The sequence below is a fragment of the Mobula hypostoma genome, chromosome 3 (genome assembly GCF_963921235.1).
Source record: "Mobula hypostoma chromosome 3, sMobHyp1.1, whole genome shotgun sequence".
Taxonomy (NCBI): Eukaryota; Metazoa; Chordata; class Chondrichthyes; order Myliobatiformes; family Myliobatidae; genus Mobula; species Mobula hypostoma.
In genome coordinates, this window is record NC_086099.1 from 81,931,159 (window position 1) to 81,948,930 (window position 17,772).

The 17,772-nt window shown below is 39.8% G+C and overlaps 1 protein-coding gene across 3 annotated transcripts in view; it reads left to right on the forward strand.

Moving 5' to 3' along the window:
* Positions 1-17,772, forward strand: part of dhx15 (DEAH (Asp-Glu-Ala-His) box helicase 15) — a 127,696-nt gene that overhangs the window by 69,687 nt on the left and 40,237 nt on the right. The gene's annotated exons all lie outside the window — the stretch shown is intronic.

A 17,772-nucleotide genomic window follows, 5' to 3' on the forward strand; every position in this document is an offset into this window, starting at 1 on the left:
TGTGCTACCCTCTGTATGCTTTATCAGTCAGTGCCTTGTGAGATGGCTTTAGGCAGAATTTTCAGTTTCTTCAAGTAGATTGGGGGGTCTGATTTGTATTCGCTCTTTCTGAAATCCCTCCTGGTCATCTAAAGGAGCCGTTATCCTATGCCATTTCTTCTGTGCACTGACGTTAGCCGTATATGAAAGACCAGGTTTTCTGTCTACTATTGGACATAGAAACTGGAGGCAAAAACTTCGAAATGTACCTTTAGAAAAACATGAAGTATTTTTTCCCTTTCAAAACTAAGAGAATACCTAATCGTGCTTTGGACATTGGCCATTATCTTTAAGGATTTTTAAAAAAATATGCGTGTGCACGCACACACTCACCCACCCACCAACCACCCAAACATCTGGCCAAGCATGAGGTATTGTCAGAAGTCAGATGAAAGAAGAAAGTATACAGTTAATCGTCAACCCCTAATAGCATTGAAGTACGGAGGGATCTTGAGATCCACATCTATAGTTCAGTGAAAGTAGGAACACAAGTGTATAAGTTCGTAAAGAAGGTTTATGGCAATCTTGCCACCATTTGTAAGGGTGTTGAGTATCAGAATAACAAAACCATACTGTAGCTATTTCAAACTTTAATCAGCCTACACTTGGGATATTGAGTACAGTTCTGGTCACTTCATTATATGAAGGATGTGGAGACTGGAAAGCGTGCAAAAGAGATTTATCAGGGTGCTGTCTGGATTAGAGGAGATGAGCTTATAAGAAAGGTTAAATAAGTGTTGGTTGCTCTCCCTAGAGCGTCAGAGGCTAAGGGGAGACCTGAGAAAGGTTTTTAAAATTGAGGGACAGGGTTGCGGTAGACAGAATCTTTTTCCCGGGGTAGCAGTGTCAAACATGAGTGGACATGCTTTTAAGGTTAGTGAGGGGAAGTGTAAAGGTGATGAGTTTGGCACGTTTATTACAGTGTAGCAGGTTCCTGGAATAAGTTACCAGGGATGGGAGTGGAATCGGGCAGTGTGGAGGAGTTGGAAGCTTCTGGATAGACTTGTGAATCTGAAGGGAAAGCAGGATATAGATAATACATAGGAGAGGATTTAATATAAATTGGAATCAAGACTGGCACAACATCCATGGCAGAATAGCCTTTCCAGTCCTGTGCTGTTCTACACTCAGGCTACTTCATTACATATAGTAGTGGAACCCAGTGTGATCTTCTGCACACCACTGTTGTAACATGTGGTTCTTAGAATTACTGTTTCCTTCCTGTCAGCTTGAATCAGTCTGGCCATTCTCTAACCTCTCTCGTTTAAAAAGTCATCTTTGCCCATGTACCTACTGCTCACTGGATCTTTTTTGTTTTTTGCATCCTTTTCTAAAATCTGGAGACTTATGCATGAAAAGTCCTAGGCAATCAGCAGTTTCTGAGATCACCTTGTGTAACACAAACAATTATTCTATGATTGTACTCTTTTTAAAGAAACATTTTTCTTCATATCAGGAGGCTTTCTGTTGTTTAAGACATTGGAGTAGAATTAGGCCATGGTGTATCGCATCTGTTCCACCATTTTATCATGGCTGTTTTATTATTCCTCTCAACCCCATACTCCTGCCTTCTCCCCATAACCTTTGATGCCCTGACTAACCAAGAATCTATCATCCTCCACTTTAAGTATACTCGATGACTTGACCTCCACAGCTGTCCGTGGCAATGAATTCCACAGACTGGCTACAGAAATTCCTTATCTCTGTTCTAAATGCATGTCCCTTTATTCTGAGGCCGTGCCTTCTGGTCCGAGACACACCACTATAGGAAACATCCTCACTACATCCACTCCCTCTAGGAATTTTCAAAATTTGATAGGTTTCAATGAGCCCCCCTTCATTTTTCTAAACTGCAGCAAGTACAAGACCAGAGCCTTCAAACATGCCTTATTAACTCTTTCATTCCTGGAATTATTCTTATGAACCAGCCCTGGACATTCCGAAGTCAGTGCACCTTTTCTTAGATAAGGGCCCAAAACTGCTCCTAATACTCCAATCTGAGTAATACCTTAAAGCCTCAGCATCCTTACTCTTACGTTCTAGTCTTCTCAAAATGAACGCTAACATTGTATTTGCCTTACTTACCACTGTCTTAACCTACAAGTTAATCTTTAGGAAATCCTGCACAATGACTCCCAAATCCCTTTGCACCTCTGTTAGTGAATTTTCTCCCTGTTTAGAAAATATTCTGCGCCTTTATTCTTTCTACCAAAGTTCATGACCATACACTTCCCTACACTATATTCCACCTGCCACTTCTTTACCTATTCTCACAATCTGTTCAAGTTTTTCTATAGACAGCCTGCTTCCTCAACATTCAACGTTACCTGTCCCTTCATCTATTCTTTGTATTGTCTGCAAACTTGGTTAGAAAGCCATCAATTCCATCATCGGAATCGTTGACATATTTGTGAAAAGAAGCGGTCACAATACAAACCCCTGTGGAACACCACTAATCACTGGCAGCCGGCCGGAAAAGGTCCCTTTTATTCCCACTCTTTTCCTCCTGCCAGTCATCCAATCCATGTCAATACTTTTCCTGTGATACCATGGACTCTTATCTTTGTAAGCAGCCTCATGTGCAGCACCTTGTTAAAGGACTTCTGAAAATCCAAGTAAGCAACTCCTTTGTCTATCCTGCTTATTATTTCCTCAACAAATTTCACCAGATGGTGACTTATTTCACCAGATAAGTCAAGGTTTTCACTTGAGGAAACCATGCTACCTTTTGTTTATTTTATCATGCACCTCCAAGTACCTCTAAACTTCATCCTTAATAATGGTAATGGACTCCAATATCATCCCATCCACTGAGGTCAGGAATCTAGCCTATAATTTTCTTTCTTCTTCTGTCCTCCCCTCTTGGATGGGTGGAGTGGTATTTGCAATTTTCCAATCCTTGGAAACTAGAATGTAGTGATTCTTGAGAGATTATCACTAATGCCTGCACCTTCTGTTCAGCTACCTCGTTCTACACATGAGACGTAGTCCATCCACCGTTTAGAATACTACTTAATCTTTGTGATTTATCTATACTGCATCTTCGGAATTGCTTACAGAAACTCCTGCTGTCATCCCTGCTCACGTCACCTTCCAATCAGCTTTGGCCGGCTCCTCTCTCATGCCTCGGTAATTCCCTTTACTCCACTGTAATAAATCTGTCTTTAGCTCTCCCTCTCAATCAGCAGGGTGAATTCTATCCTGTTTTGATCACTGTCTCCAAAGGGTTCCTTTACCTTAAGCTCCTGAATCAAATCTGGTTCATTTCACAACACCCAATCCAGAATTGCCTTTCCCTTAGAGGGCTCAATCACAAGCTGCTTTTTAAAAAGCCACCTTGTAGGTATTCTACAAATTCTCTCTTGATCCAGCACCAACCTGATTTTCCCAATCTATCTGCATATTGAAATCTCCCATGACTATCAATTGAATTGACTTTTATTACTTGCATCCTTCATATACATGAGTAAAAATCTTTGCATTACATTTCCATCTAAATGTGCAAAGTGCAATTATAAGAATTAATAAATATGTACAACAGGATAGTCAATATAACATAGAAATACAGTTGCACCAGCATGAATTAAGCTGTCTGATGGCCTGGTGGAAGAAGCTGCCCCGGAGCCTGCTGGTCCTGGCTTTTATGCTGCAGTACCATTTCCCAGATGGTAGCAGCTGGGACAGTTTGTGGTTGGGGTGACTCTGGTCTCCAGTGATCCTTCGGGCCCTTTTTACACACCTGTCTTTGTAAATGTCCTGAATAGTGGGAAGCTCACATCTAAAGATGCACTGGGCTGTGCGCACCACTCTCTGCGGAGTCCTGTGATTGAGGGAAGTACTGTTCCCATACCAGGCAGTGATGCAGCCAGTCAGGATGCTCTCAATTGTGCCCCTATAGAAAGTTCTTAGTATTTGGGAGGGCCATACCAAACTTTTTCAACCGTCTGAGGTGAAAGATGTGCTGCTGTGCCTTTTTTTTTCACCACTCAGCCGCAATGTACAGACCACATGAGCTCTTCAGTGACGTCTATGCCAAGGAACTTAAATCTGCTCACCCTCTCAAATCCAGATCCAATGAGGTCTATAGGGGTTAGTCTGTCTCCATTCCTCCTGTAGTCCACAACCGGCTCCTTTGTTTTTGTGACATTGAGGGAGAGCTTGTTTTCTTGACACCACTGTGTCAGGGTGATGATTTCTTCTCTGTAGGCTGCCTCATTATTATTTGCGATTAGGCCAATCAGTGTAGTGTCATCAGCAAATTTAATTAGCTGATTGAAGCTATGGGTGGCAGCACAGTCATGGGTATACAGAGAGTAAAGGAGGGGGCTCAGGACACAGCCCTGAGAGGCACCTGTGTTGAGGGTCAGAAGGACAGCCATGAGGGAGTCCACTCTTACCACCTGCTGGCAATCTGACGGGAAGTCCAGTATCCAGCTACACAAGGCAGAGTGAAGGCCAGGGACTCTGAGCTTTTTGTCAAGCCTGGAGAGAATTATGGTGTTGAATGCTGAACTGTAGTCCAAGACCAGCATTCTCACATAAGCATCCTTCGGGTGCATAAGGACGGTGTGTGGAGCTGTAGCTATTGTGTTGTCTGTGGATTGGTTGTGTCAGTAGGTGAATTGTAGGGGGTCCAATGTGGGTGGCAGTATGCTGCAGATGTAGTCCTTGACCAGCCTCTCAAAGTATTTGCTTATTATTGTGTGATTGGTTGTTATTATTATACTGCCCTTAGTACATGCCTACCTATTTCCTGTTGAAATTTGTATTGCACATCCTGGCTACTGTTCGGAGGCGGCCAGTAAATAACTTCCATCAGGATCTTTTTACCCTTGCAGATTCTAAACTGTACCCACCAGGACACTCTATCTTCCGATCCTATGTCACCTCTTTTCTAAGGATTTGATTTCATTTTTTTTTTACCAACAGAACCACCCCATTCCCTCTGCCTGTCCTTTTAATGCAGGGTGTATCCTTGGATGTTAGGCTTACGACTATAATTTTCTTTCAGTCACGACTCGGTGATGCCCACAATTTCATGCCTGCCAATCTCTAACAGTGCTACAAGATCAGCTATCTCTTTTATAAACCGCGTGCATTCGAATACAACACCTTCAGTTCCGTATTCATCACCTTTTTTGATTTTTGCCCCCACGTTATAATTCAGCTCATCGTACTAACTACATTTTTGCCCTCTCATCTACGCATGACCAACTGTGACATCTTGCAGGCGGCTTACAAAGGATTGTTCTGAACTGCAATTGATTACAGCCTGTAATTTCCTTTTGAGGAATGTATTTTTGTGCTGACTGATTTGGCATTTCTGTGATCTGGAGGATTCGGCATGGATGAAATTATGTGCCGATTCCTAATGATGGAGCACGAAGCTGTGGTCAGCTCCGTTACTCTGCATTGATTAAAGCAACCAAGATTTAATTGTTGAGGATGAGAGCGGAAAACAAGCAGGTGTCCAGCGCTGTCTGCCAGTGTTTGACTGGCCTCTCTCACTGCTGCTGACATACAGAAAGTGCAGGTATTATGTCCCACGCCACTGGGTTCGGGAGCGGCTGTTGTCTGGTAGCCATTGGGCTTCAGGATGAACTTGCTTCAGGGCTTAACATGCTGCACAGTTGTGGATCGCTTTGAAGACTCTTTAGTTCATGTTCCTTGTGTTTTTTGTTTACTACTTTACTCTGCATAATTTGACTGGGGATACTTCATCACTGAGCTATCTGCAGCTGTGTCCCCGGCCATCAGCACAGTGCTGAGGACTACCAGGAAGGCAATGAACCATCCTGGCTTCTGTTTTGCAGCTGCAGAATCTGCTATCTGTCATTCTAACTATTCTATCACTACCGCTTTGCCTGACTGTACTCTTCTCTGCTGAGCCTCGTAACTGGCCACAGTGTCACTGGCCTGGCTACTATTACTGTGCCCTGATATGTCACCAACTCCCCCCCCCACCCCACCCCAACCTCTTAACTTCTCTAAATAATTTCTAGCTTGTGCTTGTTGAGCCAAAGCTGACTACTGTAACACAGTCCGTGCCGACAATAGCGTAGCAGTTAGTGTGACACTATTACAGCTCAGGGTGTTCCGGAGATCAGAGTTCAATTCTCGCAATGATCTGGAAGGAGTCTCTGTACATCCTCCCTGTGGAATGCGTGGGTTTTCCCCGTGTGCTCTAGTTTCCTACCACAGTCCAGAGATGTACTGGGTAGGTTAACTGGTCATTGTAAACTGTCCCATGATTAGGTTATGGTTAATCGTGTTTGTGTGGTTGCTGGGGCAGCATGACTTGAAGGGCCTACTGGACACTGTATTGCTAAATAAATGGCCACTTAGATTAAACTCGTTTCTTTTTATTGGCCCGTGTAATTAACCTTGCCCTTACTATTAATCCAAGCAATCTTCTGCTCTGCAAACAAGTCCTGACAGGCCCAACTCACTTTTTAAAGCTGGCGCAGTAAGTCCGCAAGGAATTGTTTCCAACTTGCTCTCAGGTCTGCTGCTGCACAGTATCCAGTTCTTCCTTTCAGATTACTTTTATACCTTCTCCAGTGGTTGAGTGTTCTTGTGCTAGAAGCAACCTGACTAATATTTAATTGAACATGACTTATTATTACAATTACTATTATCTTAGAAGTAAATCTGGTGTCGTTTAACATTTTTAGTTGTTTTGCACTACTGCTTTTAATTGGTTCACTTGTGTATCTTGATCTTTTCTTCTTCCACTGCTTTGCATTTCTTTTTAATGCAAATGCCATATTCCTATTTTTTTTTCCACCATAGTTATTCACTTGTTTATCTATTTTCAAAGCAGTTTGCTATTTGGCAGCTTTACCACATCAATTTCTCCTCCTGTTTTTTCCTCTTCTCTTTGTCACTGTTGAGAGCTGATGCATCTTTAAGCCATTTGGCCTTAAAGTATGGTTGGTAAATTGACCTTTAGTGCTCAATTTGGGACGGAGGAAAAAGCCTATTTGGCTCAGCAGATCTGGCATGTGTCCTCAGAGAGTGGAGCAATTTAGTTTGCGCCACTCTTCTCTGTTTGAACCAGGTTTGGTCCAACTGATGTAGAGTTCTGGTGAAAGGTCATTACTTGAAATATTTTTTTCCTCTATGTTGGCCTCATCAATATACCCAGCATTTTTTGCTTTCTAAATTATTCATCCAGTGTATTTTATTGGGGTGGCACTTTATTTGGCTGTTCAGTCCCAAATCTCTTGGACAAAACTGGGTAATTTTTGTTGTCGTGTGCATAATTTGCTCTAAAGTCAAATCAAATGGAAAAACCTGCCAAAAGCCAGCCACTTAATGTTATTCCCTTCTCTCTTAGCAGTACTGTTATGTTTGAAATCATTTACTTCACTTTAAAAAGCATCATGGATTGTATCTTCATTCCAGTCTAGAAACTATTTTAACTGATTTAACTATTTTCCTGATGTCTTCATTTATCCTTCTATCCCTTCTGGTTACCGACCCATTCAAAGATGGTGGTGGTTCATGATTTGCCGATCAACACTTGTCATGAATTTGTATGCCAGTCATTTTGTCATCGAACACGGCTCCACTTTCCTTTTCTTGAAATGGCTCTTGCTTCCTTTTTGATGCCAGGCATTCAAAATTATGACATGTTTTAAACCGCATTTGAACTTTGCTTTTGAACTCATTGCATCTACCAAAATCCTAGGATTCCTTAACTAATTAAATAGCATTATTGAAATATCAGAACCCTTAAGTCTCTGTTAGTTAATAAAGAAAATATTAAATGTTTTTCAGCCTTACAAACTGCACTCCTTTGCATTTTTCCAAATTCAAAATTGTATGGTGTCTATTTGCCTGTCCTTAGATGGTTCTTCAAGACAGCTATCCATGAAAGATGAAAAATACACTTTGTGTGTAATTCTTGTCTTTCTTGCATGTAGATTTTGAGTTGATGATTTGAACTTTGAAGTCTGTGCTTCCTGCATATTATGATTGGTTTCCATTTTAGTGGGAAGCCCATGCAGAATTGCAAGCTATTTTACCCTGGCTGATAACTAGATGCTAATGAGAGATTTGGATTTGACATACCTTGGGGTGTGAAACAGTATGATATGAATGAGCAAGGCATTGGTTGGGGGGGTATGAAATTAATACAGACAGATAGATGGACATGATGGTCGGCATGGATACCAAAGGCCAGATAGCCTGTTTCTATGCTGTGACTCTTACATCTTGTTTTTACTGTCTGTTGGATACCATTTTGTAGATTGGCTTGTCTGAGGGTAGATGGTTGATGGTTTCCCTTGCTAAAGTGTCTGGAATTGAGGCATTCTCGAAATAAAGGTCATTCAGGTCAGAGGTGAAAAGAAAACTATTCAGTCTCAGGGTGGCCCTCTACTCTGTTATTCTCCAGAGGAGTTTTCTGTTTCATTTATAATGTACCCATGGTATTGTATGTTTAGGGTGCTGTTAAACTTTGATTGAGAGAGATAGACACCGAATCCTCACTAACCATCATAATTAACAGTAGCCAGTTATCCTAACAACAGGCATGACTTGTGGATGTGGGAGGAGACCCACATAGTTACAAAGAGAACATGGAAGTTCCACACTGACGTCCTAAGGTGAGGATTGAATCCAGGATTCTGGCACTGCGAGGCAGTGGCTGCTCTGTGATACAATATCAGTAGTGAGAATGCTGATAAGCTCTTTTGATGACCAGCCTGCAGAATATTGTTGACCTACTGCACACTTGACTAAAACTGTGCAGAGTGTAGCTGCTTCACACTACCGTGCCGTCTTTGTTTATGTGGTGGCAGTTACTTTTATGCTAATTGTTTTTCCTAACACATGAGAAAGTGTCTAATGTGTGTTGCAGTTGAAGTTTGGGCAAAATTATTCAACTTTTAAGGTACTTACTGTATATTAGGGGAAAAATGCCTTTTTGATTAGCAATTTTGATGCTACCTGGGTCTTTCTGTGGACTGGCAGGACTGCTTCATTGTTGATGTGATTATCAGCTCTATACTTGACCCCATCACAGATGGAAGGTCATTGGTGAAACAACAAATTGTTTATGGGTGTTCTGTGGATCCTTTCCTTTTCCTTTGTGACTCATTCCTGCATAGAGTGCTTTGAGAAAGCTCCCATTGATTTGTTGATCTCTTACTTTGTATCTATTGGGATGAGTTCTGCAGTGAGGACTGGAATATCATGATTATGATATGAGTGTTGCAACAAGGTGTGTTGCTATTTACTGTTCAGTTCCTCACGTATCGCATTCCTTTGCTGATAAAGGGAACCAGGGCAGTCATTGGAAGGGTGCACCAGTGTATTTTTTCCGATCTTTGTGGTAAGCCCCGAAGTTGTAGTCGCAGTGAAGAAACTAGTTCAGATTATTGTAGAGCAGAGTTCTTCAATATTTCCATCAGGATGTTAATTGAAGCCCAGGATCTTTGTTTTCATTGCACTGAGTATCTCCATCTCATGGGATGAATTAAGTGTTCAGGATACCAACACTATTGCGTATGGGTAGGTTTTATGTAGCCAAATGGAGGATGCTTGCAGACCTAAATTTCGTCTCTTGTATTTGCATATTGAGCTTCATTTTTGAAAATAGAAATTGTTGTATCATGCTGATTTAGGCTGCAATTTGTGGCCTCTATTCTAGAACCAAACCTAATCCAACTTCAGTCATCAAGCTCCAATACTCTGCGCACACTCGGAGGCATGTTCACTAAAACATCTGAAAGAGTTGCTCTAAGGGTCCTCTTATCAACTTGCCCTTGCTTTATGATGCTTCCAAACAGTAAAGATCCACTATGAAATTATGAAGTGCCTGATCACTTTCTATAACATTCTATCTTTCAGGGAAGTAGACTTGAATGAAGAAATTCTCCATCATTATTGATGTTGCAGAGTGGGCTTTGACTGTTTGAGGGCAAGAGCTCAAAGATCCTTTGGTCTAGCATTAACTTTGTAGTCCAGGCAATCATGCCCAGCAGAAAGATTCTAATAATCTTTAGCCAACTTCAGACTCTTCAAAACTTCATTGTGACAAAAGATTTTCAGGAGATATAGGAAATGAGAACATCTTCAGGACATACCACTCACATTGATTTGTAGGAATATTGACTGTATCCACTGGAAATGAAGGAGGAACATCCAGGATGGTGCTAGACAACTTGCTCTCGGGAGAATGTAAAAACCAATCATGAGCACCACGTGCTTAAAGCATCACAAAACATCCATCCATCTGAGTGGCAAAATTCATGCATCTTTTGTAGGCTTTATGAGCTTAGAGGTAGCTTGGCAGAATGACTGTTCTGTGATTTATTGAGTGTATTGTTGTAAGTTACTGTTATATGCTGCATTCTGTTAAGTTGGTAATGTAGTCTGCTTTAAATGCTGAAGCACATTTTTCGTAAAGATGCCAGTCTGTGTTACACTGTGTTGAAAAATAACAGCCTAAAAGATGTGCCCATTTTTGGAGTGATTACAAGCCTACTTGCGCCTGTCCAGATTAATTTTTTTGTAAATGAAAATTAAGCATCGCTGAGTTTGCTTCAGATTGAAAAGAAACGTAAGTATTTATAGTTTAAATCAAAAAAAGTAGATTACTTAGAATGCTGAATCTCAGCAGGTTAAATCCTTAAATGCAGATAGCTGTCAATTTCACATAAAGACTTGTGCTTCATTGCAGACTAAGCATTCTCTTTTTATGCCTGAGGTTTCTCATCAATTTTTGAGTAAATGTTGGAACTTCTATCAAATGGATATGCAAGTGCTTTTGGGAAAGGAAAGTGAGGGAGTCAATATGGAATAACTGGCTTGCATTGTTGATAGCAGGGGTCCAGAGATTAGTCCCGTGTGTGAAAGGCAGACTGCTGAATATTTTAATGTTTAATCAGTGAGCAGCTGAGCCATATGACTAAATCTCTTGGCACCTTCACTTTAGAGAGTCAAGTGGTATTTATGAAAAATCTCACGTGATTATTATTGCAGGGACACCTTGGGTTAATCTATTTCTCTATTTTATGTGTCAGCTCATTTAGTCAATGACTATAAATTGTCAACAAAAGTAATGCTGTAAGTAAGTGTTTAAAATGTGTGCAGTATGCATACATTTTATTCAAAAGATTGCATGTTGATTAAGTATTATGATTATGAATATAACTAGATCTGTGTAACTCACCCAGTAACATCGATCATTCTAATTTATTTCTGATAATGATTGTATTGAGGGGAAGTACTATTTTCACTGTCTGTAAGTCATTGTAACAGTGCCAATGAATTATTAGTGAAAGAAAGGAAGTAGGAATGTGTAATTTAAGTGCAATTCAGACTTGGAAAGCAGTTGACAAAAGTGAAGGAGATTGAGCTGGATTGGAGCCACTATTTTCAGAGGGGACAATGTTTTTTTTAAAAGGATAAAGAAAGTAAGAAAAGATGTTCATTGAAAATGCAGTACTCTTGGTAGAAAAATATCTATTATAATTAATGTTTGGCATGCTTGGAACAAATAGTGAGCTTATAATGGGAAACCTGATCAAATGTACTATATTTTTAACAAGGTTCTTGGCTATTTTTAGCCTGTGGATGTTGATTTCATCCTTTGGCAGTATTCCAAATATGATTGTTGTCATCTACCACTTTGCCACAGTTTGAACTATTGGCAGGTCAAGATGGTCTTGACGGAAGAAGCCAACTTTGGTCCTGGTTTTGACATGATTTTAGTGAAAATTGCTAAGATGTAAACAGAACTAGAAGCTCTTTCTCCATCTTCCTATAACTACAGAAGGAATTGCACAAATAATTTCTGAATAATTGAATCTGAGATTTTTAGTCCACATTACTCAAGTAGATGTTGCAGGTTTGTATTCAAGTTCTTCCTGTCCATTGACCCTAGGCAGACTGGCCTACATTGGATCCTGATTAGCACATCTGGATTTCAAAATTGTTTTCAAAATATAATACAGCTTTACTCTCACTAGCTGGCAACACAAGGGATTGCTGGAGAAACTGAACGGGTCAGCAGCATCTTTGGAGGCAGAGGGATTGCCATGTGCGATATGGAGGCTCATTCACTCTGAAATGGTGGGTTTTGCTGTACAAATCCATAAGACAGGGGTCCTCTACCAATTTGCCTCTGTTGCATAATGCTGCCTCTGAACAGGTCCACAATGAGATGTAGAAAAAGTTTCTATGAAGAGGCACTTTTCATGGATATATCAACCTCTGCCTTAAATATACAGGTTTCCCCTGCTATCCGAAAGTAGAGCGTTCCTATGAAACGGTTCGTAAACTGAAATGGCGTAGAGTGAAGAAGCAATTACCATTAAATTATATGGGAAAAATTTTTGAGCATTCCCAGATCCAAAAAATAACCTACCAAATCATACCAAATACCACACAAAACCTAAAATAACACTAACATATAGTAAGAGCAGGAATGATATGATAAATACACAGCCTATATAAAGTAGAAATAATGTATGTACAGTGTAGTTTCACTTAGCAGAATCAGGAAGATTTAGCCAAAACCAACTTGTAGAAAAAAATTGGCATGTGCATGCATGCGCACACACCTGCCTGCGCAAGGCTTCACGGTCATTGTAGTCTTTCTCGGGGTAAACACGTTTAAAGCAGGTGCCTTTTTTCGTAAAAGCGAAAATCCTCTTCGGATTTCTTTTGGTTAGCGAAGACAGGTACTGATGTAGGTCTTTTGTAAAAGCGAAGTGGTGTAAAGCGGGGGACACCTGTACATAAAGACCTGGCCTCCACAGCTGCTTGTGGGAAATCATTCCACAGATTCACCATTCTGGCTAAAGAAATTCCTCCTCATCTCAATTCTATGAGGACAGACTTTACTCATCCATTCTGTAAAGGGCTTTCACTATTTGATAGATTTCAATGTGGTCACCCCACATTCTTCTGAATTCTAGTGAATACAAGCCCAGTGCTATCAAACATTCTTCATACAACAAGCCATTCAATCCTGGAATCATTTTCATGAGCCTCCTTTGAACCCTCTCCAGTTTCAGCACATCCTTTCTAAGGTAAGCTGCACGCAATGCTCCAAGTGAGGCCTTGCCAGTGTTTTATAAAATCTCAACTTAAACAAGTGGGATATCAAGTAGAGACAAACTTTGCAAGTAGAATCGTACAGCCCAGAGGAGGCCATTCAGCACATTGCACCAGCTCCTGGAAACAACATCCGTTTAATCCCTCTCCTCTCATTGTCATGTAACTTTCCCACTTACTCATGCCATTACTTCGAGCATGCAATTCAGATATGTTAAGATAACTAAGCAGTTTATTCAGTATTTGCATGAGTATATTGTAAATTAAACCTGCTTTATTTATGAATTGTTAATCATTTGGGCTCTCTGACTAGCCAGCACCTTGCTGGGATTATAAAGTCCTGGAGGTTTATAGCACGAACTATCCACCCTCATCCAGCAGGGTGGCTTTGGTTGCAACACAGCACTCGTGCAAGTAATTTCTGCCACTATCTGAGGCAGGGAATTCCAATGTCTTTTCTTTTCCCCAGCTCTCCTTTAGCCATCCCACCCCCCCTCTCCCGGTTTATCTTCAATCTATGACTCTTAATTAATTTCAGCAGTTGTTGCAAGCTCCTCCTGTCTCCTGCACCATCTGTATGTCTGTTCTGTCTCTGTTGTAAGGATCCAGTCTTGATCTTGTGTTCCCAGTTTGGACAATAAAGGAAAGCAACGCATACTTCCTAGACAAGATTACCTAACTGGCTTGGTGATTTTAGGGACCACTGGACATGTGCATGAAGGTCACTTTGTTGTTCCACTCTTGTTATTTATTGAATCCCTCTTAAAACACATTGCTTTGTATCTCTGAATTGACTTGCATTTCAGTTTTCTTCTTACCTGACCAATCATTTAACCGGGGCAACCTGGATATTGCAGTGATTGAAGTGGTAAAATGCTACTTGAAATGCTCATCTTTATGAAGCAGGAAATATTTTCTTTTGAAGGTCATAACTTGCTGAATCAATATACTTGCATCAGGCTCTTGGCTTCACAGTAATTGCTGTTTCTTAGCAAGCTGCCATGTATACAAAATTGATGAAAACATCAAAATTCTTGACTGTACAATAGATGTCTCTTTGGGATACCTCCTGATACATCATTGGCCTAGATAGCAAGCATTGGTCAATTCTTATTTGAAATAAGTTTAAGGTTTTATTTTGAATTAAACCAGAAAATTGTAACACCAACCTAAACAATCAAGTGTTGCCTAATCTCTGACTAAATATTGTTGTTGGATTGTGCTCTTTAACAAATTACTGATTCTCGAAGGTTGCTTTTTGATTACTATTTGATCCTACATGTCCTTATTCCAGTCTAAGTGGTCACCTTTGTTGGGTTGTTATTCTCCTATTTCCAATATAAATTCCTTGCTCTGTATTTTACAATGGAAATTCATCATAGTTTCAATTCCCCATCCCCAGCCTCCTCACCTCCCCACCAGTTCAAGCTCTGCAGAGCTTGTCTTCAAGAAAAAATCCATATAACAAGCTTGAACATCAGAAGACTGGGCAGGGATAGACCACATGACCCAACTTGTTGAGCTGCTGTGTAGCTTTGCAGATCCTTGTTGTCAATTCCACTTTCTTCCCTGAACTCCACACCAAATCATGGGGGAAAAGAAATCTTGGCTTTGAAATGTGATAGCTGGATTTACACAATCTTTTGGATTCTTTATCCTGAGATGCAGATTTTCTAACCAGGAGAGAGTTGGGATGAAGACGTCTTAGGATTCACCTTGACAAGTCAAATCTTGTTTCATTCAAAATTCTTCGGTGCATGTAGGCTCTTCATTTGCTTCTCACAAGGTTACTCGTCAACCAACCATCTTTGAGCTTCCTTTGATATTCCACCCTTTTTGAAACAATAGCTGATCTCTGTAGCTTACTCTTCATTGGTCTTACCTAAACCATCAATGGGCAGCAGTATGATTTCCTCGTTGCACTCCCAAGTCCCATAATACAATTGCCTGCTGTACAATGTTTTATATACAGGGTGGCCCATACCTCTGTGAATACCAGGGTTCACTAGCTTTTCATTTTCTACCATTTTCTGTTCTTTCCATTAAAACGAATAACCTGACAAACATCAATCTTATTATTTCTTAATTAACATGCATTTATTTCCTTACAGATCCATAGTTAATAGTTAATTTCCCCACTCAGCTTAGTTATTTTGGAGGAGAAAAATGATTATACATTCTCAATAGCTTGGGCCCTAGTACTGATTCTTGTGGGACTCCGTAGTAGGCAGCTTGCTAGTCTATAAATAGCACATTTATTTTATCTGCTCTTCAAAGAATTCTCTCTCCATATTCTTATTTTCCCTTCAACATTTTCTTTGCTCTGCTAATTGCTTGCCCTACACCTGTGCGTTAATTTTGTTTAGTATATGTGGTGATCCATGTCTTTCTGGGCACTTGCATCTATGGTTCACTAAAATTGACATTTTTTGTTCTAAATGTGTTTTGTAAAAATTGTGCATAATTTGTTGAATTACGCGAATGCTACTTATGTGAAGCTGTGTGTTTATGATGCTGTTGCAAGTGAGTTTTTCACTGCACCTGTGCATAGATGTGCATATGACAATAAACTCTACTTGACTTGATTTTATAACCTTTTTATATGCTATATTATTAGATGCCTTTTGAAAATCTAAATATAGTACAACTTTTGATTGCAGTTAGCAAACATAGCAAAGGATTGTAGCGCTTTCAATCTCTTATCTGCACATGGGCTTGACATTTGTCAAGTTAAAATCACAGACTTTGAAAGAAGGATATTTTGGAGAGGTCGTCAACTTCTCACTCTGACTTCATTTGTCACTTGGTCAACATGCACCCTCCGATATTTGCCATTATTTAAACAAAAAGATCCATGTCTCTACACTGGCATATATGTAAAATTTAAAAATCTGCTGCTGATTTCAAATGGGGATGCTTACCTTGATTTTGTTATGATGACATAATTGGCACTTTGAAGCAGCAGACATTTTGACAGTTGTTCAAACTGACTGACCTAACTGTAGGACAATTCTTCTAGACCTAGTTCTTTATGGAACCTGCCCAAATTCATTTTACCATAGGGAAACAAATATTCATAATGGGCTTCCAGACCCCCCCCCATGAAATAAATGATCTAAAATTCTGGAGGGTAGTGAAGCCACTGATCCAGATCTAATTCTGCCTTCCTGTGTGGCCTCCTGAACCACTGGGGAACACTTTTTTAAACTAATTATTGTTAAAGAACAATGATGTATGCTGACTTGTACGCAGAGGAGGAAATATGGGGATAGTAACTCACAGGTGAAACACTCTTTCAAAAGTATAGTATTTAAATTTATGTGAACTTTTCACCACTTTACTAAAATGCAGTGTACCTAGTCACTATACAGTCATATACAGTCAGTACACTGGTGATGTACCAGTGATGATATAAACCCATGGGTACAATACAGAAAATCAAAATCAGAGCTGAATTGTCACCTCATTGCTAAGGATACAAACTAAATTTTTATGTACGTTTTCTGAGACTCCTATTATCATGATTTTTTTTTTTAAAAAATGACACTTGCCAGTTTTTAAGAATTTTCATTTGTCAAGATATTTCACTGGTTTCAAATGTGCTTAGATGTACACTCAGAGCAGAGTTAAATTCCTCTCTGTAATAATAACAGGGCAGAAGTCATTCTAATCACCCATCAACACAGAACATCTGTCATTTTATGATGGAAATCATTTTGATAGCTCTGAGCAATTTGATATTAGTGCACCTAATACATTTGTATCATACTGAGAACTTTCTCTGTCCAATCAGTAAAACTTTGTTCCTAGAATTATAGAAATTTATGACACAAGAAGTCAGGTGATATTTGGATTAATCTAAACTTCCAGTCTGTAGCCTTGTAGGTTACGACATATCATGCTCTCCCAGTTATTTTTTCCAGATTGCTTCTGCTTTTGCTACCATTTTGAACAATGAATGTTCTATATCGCCACAGCTCTGAGTGAAAACATTTTCCTTAACTTTCCCTTTAATCCTCCTACGAGTGACTTTAAGTCTGAGTCTGTACCTGGCTTTATCTACTTAAGAAGATTCTTACAATTCAGCGCAGCAACAATACCTTTTCAGTTGCTAAATAATTATTTATTATTATTTATTGTAATGCCTGCACTGTTTTGTGCAATTTATGCAGTCCTGGATAGGTCTGTAGTCTAGTGTAGTTTTTGTGTTGTTTTACATAATTCAGTGTAGTTTTTGTATTGTTTCATGTAGCACCATGGTCCTGAAAAACATTGTCTCATTTTTACTGTGTACTGTACCAGCAGTTATGGTTGAAATGACAACTAAAAGTGACTTGAATAGGCTAGTTTTTTTGTCATCTTTTTCATTCAAAGTATTCATGAAACATTGGAGGTTGTGTCTTTTGATTCTTACATGGCAGTTTTTGATTTACTTGTTCTGCTCACTAGATTCCTGTTTTAATATCCTGCAGTTCTGTGCTGCTGTTTTTTTTATTCTAGTCTACTGGACTTTCATGATCTTACAACTTTTTGTCACCTGATCCTCTGTAAAATTGTCGGAATTTGGAACCCGCCACCCCCATCCTTACCCTTGCTTTAATTGAAGCATATTTAGTATGTTTATGTTGCAAAATTTGCCTTTAAAACTGAAGAGCAAATGTT